This window comes from Lepus europaeus, chromosome 12 (genome assembly GCF_033115175.1).
Source record: "Lepus europaeus isolate LE1 chromosome 12, mLepTim1.pri, whole genome shotgun sequence".
NCBI classification, from domain to species: Eukaryota; Metazoa; Chordata; class Mammalia; order Lagomorpha; family Leporidae; genus Lepus; species Lepus europaeus.
In genome coordinates this window covers 46,963,530-46,971,977 of record NC_084838.1, presented here as the reverse complement: position 1 = coordinate 46,971,977, position 8,448 = coordinate 46,963,530, and the positions used below count along the sequence as shown (strand labels likewise).

The following is an 8,448-nucleotide window of genomic DNA, read 5'->3' as shown; positions in this document are numbered from 1 at the left end:
TCATTCCCTTGAACTCAGAAACACTGTACTGACTGGTTCTTCCTGCTCAAACAGTTTTGCTGGTTCCTTCTCTAGCTTTGACCTCTCAACATTAGCATGCCCTTGTGTTCTGTTCTTGATCCTCATAGTTCTCTTTACACTGACTCCAAAGGTGATCTCATCAAGTTTGGTGACCTTAATACCTTTCCTATATCTGCAGTATGGACCCTCCACTGGTCACTGTACTCAACATAATGACAGTTCCAATAAATACATCTGAAATTTCCCGTAGCCAAACAGCATCTTGGTTGTTTCCCACCATAACATGTGTGTATGCATGTATATGCATGCAAACACACACACACACACATACATACACACCCCTCTTGCATTCTTCCTTCATTTAAGGAATGGCATTACATTCCTCTTCTTGTCCATGTCCCATATCTAGGAGTAAGGCTTAACCCATCAGTTTCCTTCACAAGCCCCGTTCTTACGTGTTGTCAGTAAATTCTGTTGGTTCTACCTTCAAATTATATCCCGAATCTGACATTTTCTAGCTGTCACCACTGTTAGTATCCTGTTAGTAGTCATCATTATTTCTCTGGTAGACTATTGCAACGTTCCTGGTCTCCTCAGCGTTCTTGCCTTTCTTACTTTTCCTCTCACTATTGCTTATTTTCCATATCCCAGAGAGTATCTTTATAGAAATCAGATCACTTCATACTCCAACAGGGAATAACATAATCATGCCAAATGAATGCTTAGTCTAGTTGAAATAGAAACACATTAAATTTAATAAATGTCAGGGCCGGTGCCGTGGCACAGTAGGTTAATCTTCCGCCTGCAGTGCTGGCATCCCATATGAGCACCGGTTCTAGTCCCGGCTGCTCCTCTTCCAGTCCAGCTCTCTGCTGTGGCCTGGGAAGGCAGTGGAGGATGGCCCAAGTGCTTGGGCCCTACACCCCATGGGAGACCAGGAAGAAGCACCTGGCTCCTGGCTTCGGTCAGCGCAGCTCCAGCCATTGTGGCCATTTGGGGAATGAACCAACGGAAAGAAGACTTTTTTCTCTGTCTCTTTCACTCACTCTCTGTAACTCTACCTGTCAAATAAATAAATAAAAATATTTTTAAAAATTTAATAAATGTCTCCATTGCTCTTTCTATAATTTTTCTTCTTACGGATTTGCACCTATATGCATGTTGTCTTTGCAACATTGGAATGCCTTTCCACTGCCAAGCCCACCCTACTTTCACCTCACTTGACCTTCTCAACTCCTTTCAAGAACTACTTTTTTCTCCAAATCTAGTAGATTCTTCTAAGCAGAGTTAGTTTCTGGATCATTTGTGAGCTAATGCACATGGTTTTTACCTGTCACTCTGTTATGCAAATTCTCTTAATGCATAGGTTATCTTGCATTGGACTTTTTGCTTTTTGTATCCTCATAATTCATCATAGTGGTTATATGGAATGCCAGCATTGCAGGTAGGCAGCTTTACCTGCTATACCACAATGCTGGCCTCAACAGTTATTCTCTTATTTCTCTGTCTCCACCTATAATTTTTATATTGGTTCTGGGTAAAAATACTGCAATAATCAAAAAACATATGTTTGAAGCAACCATTCATTTTGGAATTATTGTTAAACTATAGACTCATTTTCCATTCATATTTTAAAAACAGTGTCTGCTATGTGTAGTAAATAGTATTTTAATCTTTCCTGCAGAAGTGTGAGTGGTATGCACACTAAGTGGTAATTCTTTAGGAATAGACTTTTAAATTCAATTCAGCACTTTTATCAAGAATGGAGAAGCTTAAAAATTAAGCCAGCAGGCATCCAAAGCCTGGGAGAACACTACTGGATGCATTCTTAATTAGAGCCAATAAAATGTGTTTTTAGGGAGAGCTTTCCCACAGAAAGCTCAATGGCAAAACTCACAAGAAGCAAACAAATTAAATTCTCTATATTAACTGCTTGGCACATTGCTTCTCAACAAGTTACTTAGCCCAACATGATAGTTGACAAAATTTTACTTTCAAAACTCCAAATAAATCTAAAATGAAGTAACAACAACTTATATATTTTCCCAAATATAAAATGACCCATAATAATTTCAATTTTTACTAGAATAATAGCAGGAAACAAAATGCTACAGCAAGAATGCCAAGTAAAAAGGTGGACAAAATATTAAGATTATTAGATTTTGTTTCCATTATTATTTTTAAAAAAACTCTTTAGGTATATTTACGTTATGGCTTATAATTTTTCTATGTCACACAATATATATTTGTGTAAGCATTACATTAAGACTGGGAAGAATGTAAGAAGAGATTCTAAATTACCAACAGTGATTAGCTCTGGATATTGGGATTACAAATAAGGAGATGAAGCAATCTTTTAGAGAACTGTTATTCACATCATTGTTTTTTAAAGGTTGTATAAAGTACTTTACAATTAAGAAACTTCAGTTTAAAACTTAAAATGTTTACCAGCCAATTTGTGAAGAATCCTTTTCTGGGACTCCTTTGTGCCAAACACAGAAAGCAAACACACAGGTAGTGCTCACAGGAGTTGGGACTTCCGTGAGGCAGTACATTCCAAATATGGTGTAATACATAGCATTTTGGTTTCTTCCACAGATATATTAATACTGTGCACAATTCAGTAAACTGCTTACCAGATGAAATCAATGTGGATACTTCTTTTCCAGAGCTGTGCTATGTAAATATTTTCAAGTCATAAAATGTAAACATGCCTAATGATTTAAATATAAAAATCACATAGACCTTTGGGTAAGGATTCAGAATATTTTAGCATTTTTTTTGTGCAAAAAGTATTAAGAAATTTTTGAATTGACATTCACATCATTTTTTGAAGGCATATGCCCTATATAATCCATCCCATTTTTCATTTCGTTATTTATCCAATGTGACCTTTTTTTTGTTATTTCAGAATTCTTAATAATACTTTTCAAAAAGTCTAGCACATAATGATACTTTCTGATGTTGTTGAAAATAGGAATGATTGAACAATTCCTTGTGACGTATCAGGGCTTATTTTCCTTGGTAAAGGTTTCCTGAAACTTCTTTTTGAGGAGGTACATTTAGTTATTTTATTCTGCATTTGCCCCTTGCAACGCCTTCCACTCTGGTCACACTTAGGAGTTACTTGAGAAAAAACTAAGAACAGTGTCAAAGGGGGAACAGTTGGAGAGGAGAAACTCAGTCCAACAGCATGAAGGTCTTCATATATCTAAAAAACATCACAAAGAAGAAACTCATTTTTGTGTTATTAGAGGGATTCTTTTGAGGGCTAATGAGTAAAAGCCCTTCAAATTTTTCGGTTTATGGCCTAAGGATGTCCTAAACTGCTTTGGGATATGTGAATGTCAACAGCCACGTAACCTGTTGAGCAAACTGAGCATTTCAGCATCAGATGTGTGATTGCGGCAGATGACTCCAAGGTCTCCTCTACCCTGAGAATTCTTTGATTTAATCAATGAAAACAATGCTGTTCCCACCAAAGTAGGCAGTATAAGCACCAGACACTTGAACACTTAAGGCTTTCCCTAGCCTTTCTGGAAAGAATGTTTGGTTCATCTTCCCAAAGACTTGGGTAAATGAAAAACTAGAAAGAAATATTATTTGGACAAGAAACTGATTACACTCAAAAATTGGAGAAAACACTTTGTTTGTCATAGTTTTAGCCAGTTCAGCATAAATTTTTAGTAGGTACTGCTTGATGGGACAAGGACATAAGCCTCAACCATTTTAGGTTCTTATTACTCCTGCTTTCTTTCAAGGGACCGGTTCAGTCTGACACCCTACTGTTCCCACCCCACCCCAAGCATTCTTCCCCAGGTTTGGAAGCTGGTGGGCCAAACTTGAAGAACCTGTGTGGGGAAGCTCCTCTCTGCCTGCTGCCTCCACCCCAACTCCTAGCCCACCTAAAATATCAAAAGGCTCAGCCCCTGGGGTCTGGGTACTCTGCCACATGTTGGTCTGCGTGTACTCTGGCAGTTGGCCACCTCTGCGAGTTTATTTTCTTTGAATAAATTTGGTCTGGTTGCAAGTTCATATTCTGTCTCTTCTCTGTTCTGTGCCCTTTTTCTTACCCCACTCAAAAAGACAATAAATTCAGTCTGTGTGTGTTGGAGGACTTGGGGGTGATCTGAGAAGCTAGAATGTTGTTTAAGGGTGAAAACGAGTAAAAATTAGTTTCTGTTACAGGTGAAATGGCAGAGAAAAGTTATATCCATTCTTTGTCTTACATGAAAGAAGAGTTTCTAAGTGGACAAGGCAGACAGAAAAGCAAGATTTATTTAAGTCAGAGACCTCCTGCTGAGATGGGGGAGGGGAACTCCCAGAGAGACAAAGGGCTCACAGTAGTAGGGTTTTAAGCACAACTTTGGAGAAAAACAATCAACTAGCAATCAGTTAGAAGGTGGAGACTGGGGCTGGTGCTGTGGGGTAGTGGGTTAATGCCCTGGCCTGAAGTGCCAGCATTCCATATGGCACCAGTTCAAGTACTGGGTGCTCCTCTTCTGATCCAACTCTTTTTTGACAGGCAGAGTGAATAGGGAGGGAGAGAGAGACAGAGAGAAAGGTCTTCCTTTTGCTGTTGGTTCACCCTCCAATGGCCGCCGCGGCCGGCGCACCGCGCTGATCCAAAGGCAGGAGCCAGGTGCTTCTCCTGGTCTCCCATGGGGTGCAGGGCCCAAGTACTTGTGCCATCCTCCACTGCACTCCCGGGCCACAGCAGAGAGCTGGCATGGAAGAGGAGCAACTGGGACAGAATCCGGCGCCCTGACCGGGACTAGAACCCGGTGTGCCGGTACCGCAGGCGGAGGATTAGCTTATTGAGCCGCAGCGCCGGCCAAAGCCTACAGCACCCAATATTCCCAGGCGGTCTCCCATCCAAGTACTAACCAGGCCTGACCCTGCTTAGCTTCCGAGATCAGACGAGGTCGGGAGCGTTCAGGGTGCTACGGCCGTAGACCTGATTCAACTCTCTGCTATGGCCTCGGATAGCAGCAGAAGATGGCCCAAGTCCTTGGGCCCTGCACCCACTTGGGAGACCCAGAAGAAGCTCCTGGCTTCAAATCAGCACAGCTCTGGCCATTGTGGCCATCTGGGAAGTGAACCAGCAGATGAAGATCTCTCTCTGTCTCTATCTCTCTCTATAACTCTTTCAAATAAATAAAAAATAAAATCTAAAAAAAAAAAAAAGAAGGTGGAGACAAAAATCCATCAAAAGGCCTCATTTGTAATCTAACTAGCTCATGATAAGACAAAAAACATCAAAAGAGTGGGATTGGTGACTTCTGTTTTCACAGTAAACTGGGAACTCAGAAGGGTGGAAGCACAGCTCCCTTGCTATTCTCATGATAAAACTAGAAGATCCCAAGGAGCAGAACAGACACTTTTGTCTTGCTAAAGGTAACTTTTGGTGATAAATATGCATTTTGTACCATCTCAAAAGAGATTTGTCTTTCCTGCTCTCCACTGGGACCAATCTGACTGCCTATTGACCCATCTGACTCCTTAGTTTCTACTGGTATTTCTGCTCCTGTAAGTGAGCAGTCACTTGAAATTAGGAACTGTTACTTTATTTCCTTTGTGAGAATTTTCCAGACGTGTCTCTCTTACCGGAGAAGCAAAGGGTCCTTGTCTTGGAGCAAGAAAGAATTCAGGCGTGAGACAGAGAGCAGTGGAAAGTGAAATAGCAAGGTTGATTAGGGTAGGGACATCTGTAAGAATGGATGGGCACCTCCCCAGACAACCTGAGACAGAGTGCCCAGTTCACATTTAGGCTTGGGTTTTTAAGGGGATGGATCTTGCCTTCCCGCCTTTTCCCTCTCCCTCTCCTTCTTCTCTTCACAAACAAAGGACTTATTGGGTGTAAATACGCAAAATTCCTCTCTGAGTTTTTTCCCCTGAAGTTATCAAACAGGGGAAGCTTGGCTGCCTTTGCCCCACTTTACAGGAAGGATGGTTGTCAGGCCTGGTAGAAGGGTCAGTGTTAAGCCATCACAAAACACACCAAACACCAGAGTAAGGGGAAGGGTTTATTGGGGAAAACCAGCAGCCTGGAGGGAAGGGGCGAAGAAGGAAGAGAGAAGGAGAGTGTAAGAGAGAGACAGAGAGGAGAGGAGCTAGCGAGGAGAGAAGAGAGAGCAGAGAGAAGAGAGATGAGAAGGGGAGAGGAGAGAAGAGAAGAGAGCACAGAGAAGAGAGAGCGAGAGAGCCACGTGTAAAAAAAGAGAGCGCTTGTCTGGGAGGCGGGTCTAATATCCCTTTTCCAGGGGGCGGGCAGGGAAGTAGGAATAGCGAATCCCATTAGGATGGGGGTGGAGCTTGACAACGGCGGTTGGGCTGTGTGGCCACCTGGCTTCCAGCAATGGAGGTGGGGGCTAGAGCCTAGGATGGTATCAGGGTGTAGACTGCCATAGATAAAACTGCGCCATTTTCCTAACAGTGAGGACCCCTGGGCAGGACTTTGAAGTGCAAGATGCTGGGTTTCTGGAGCTTCCGCAGTGGGTGCTGGTCTTCAGGCCTTTCTCATACACAAATAGGCTCAATTTCTGACTTCCTATATAACATCTCTTTGAGCTCATCTAAATGAAATGAGCAATAAAGAAAACAAGCTGCTATGTGAGAACACCCAATCTTTTCAGAATATCAATTATGTTATGAAGAATATAGCATGCATTTGTGGTTAGTTATTAACCACCAGTATAGCCAATTCTTAATATTTAAACCATTGTTGGCTTGCAAATGATTATAAGCAAAAAATGTTGTTTTTTTCACTGAGATTCAATGCTAAAGAAAAAGTAATGGTGTTATTTATAAAGTTCTATTCAACCTCAATTTCTATATTAAATTGCCACTGAAGAATTTAAATAGACTCACCATAAACCATGTAAACATAATACCTTGTACTTCAAAATAAGTAGCTGCTAATGTAATAGGTACCTGAAGAAATACCTAATTATGAATTTACAATGTTATATGTAATATTTCATTAGTTTATCACTTCAATAATCAATTATTCTTTTATTCTTAAAATGACAAAAAGGACATTGATGCAATTTCAGTGAAAGCCATTCAAATTCTAACTACAGATATAATGAAATTAATGAATAAAGTATCTGAAAACTAGAGGAGCTAAAAAAGAATAAAACAGTCTAATATAAAACACTCTCCTAAAATTATTCCAAAAGGTAGAAAATTAAGTAACTTCACACTTTTCAGAGGGAAAGACTGAAACAAGAAGAGCGGAAAGAGAACTGCATCAGTGTTGGTAGGAAGTTAGACATTAGCCTGTGTGTGTGACAAGGGCCTATGGAAAACACAGCATCAATAGAAGTTCACCTGGGAAGCAGCCCAGGTTTTTACACTTCCTAAATTCTGCCCATAACTGGTGGTCTCAGTCTTCACCCCATGGAGAGCTCCCCAGGAGAAGCCTCTTTCCTCAGCACCAAATGGGATACCTGGTCTGACAACAATGAGCAATAAAATCTTTACATTCTTCTTCCAAGGAAGGCACCCTAGGGGAGGCGTCTCTGCCTGATGCCAGGTGGGCTCCCCAGTCTGATAGCACCAAATAGTGAAACCTTGGGAGGAATTTCACCTAATTCACACCCAGCAAACCCTTTATCCTGGAGGAGGAGGGGGAGGAGGAGGGGAAGGAGAAATGGTGGGAAGAACTAGACCCTATTCCCCTTTAAGCCCCAGTTTTAAATACAGACTGCAACTCTGTGCTCAGCTCTTAGCTCTTTCCTGAACCGCCCACCTGGCCTGTCAGGTATATTCTCTCCATTAAACCATGTAACCTTGTTTTCCACAGTCTGAGTGACTGGGAACTCTATGTTCTATCTGGAGAGGTGCCCAGGCATTCTGATGGATGCCCTACCCCATTAAACCTTGCTACCTTGCTTCCCACATTGAATTCTTTCTTGCACAAGGACAAGAACCTATTCCACTCATCTCCACTAACAAGGAATCCTTGTGGTTCTAAGTAATTCTTACAACTGCAGGCAGTTTCAATAAATGTACTGTATGGTTGTTGGCTGTGGTGGAATGAAAAGGTCATGCCAAGAGGGCTGCTGGCAATGGAGCCTGCCTGGCAACAGGCTCTGATTCAATGGCTTCGGAAACCACATGGCAACGGAGCCTGCCTGGCAACAGGCTGTGATTGGATGGCTTCGGAAAGTGCCTGGCAATAAGCTGTGATTGGTTAAGGCATAAACCACCCCTTGACTGGATTGGCTGCCTTGGCTATATAAGCTGCTGTACCAACTGAAATAAATGAGTCTGCAGGCTGCTGTCCTCTGGCCTGCTTTCACCCAACTCTCGGTGTCTGTGTGGTGATTCCTTGCCTCTTGCCCCCACCACGCTCCTCCTCTCAGAATGAATCTATAGCAACAGTTAGCCATTTATAATCAAAAGTATATCTAAGTATATCCT

General features: G+C 41.8%; 1 pseudogene; it reads right to left on the bottom strand.

Moving 5' to 3' along the window:
• Positions 1-4,859: 4,859 nt before the first annotated feature.
• On the bottom strand, positions 4,860-4,978 carry LOC133772076 (5S ribosomal RNA; annotated as a pseudogene).
• Positions 4,979-8,448: the final 3,470 nt, after the last annotated feature.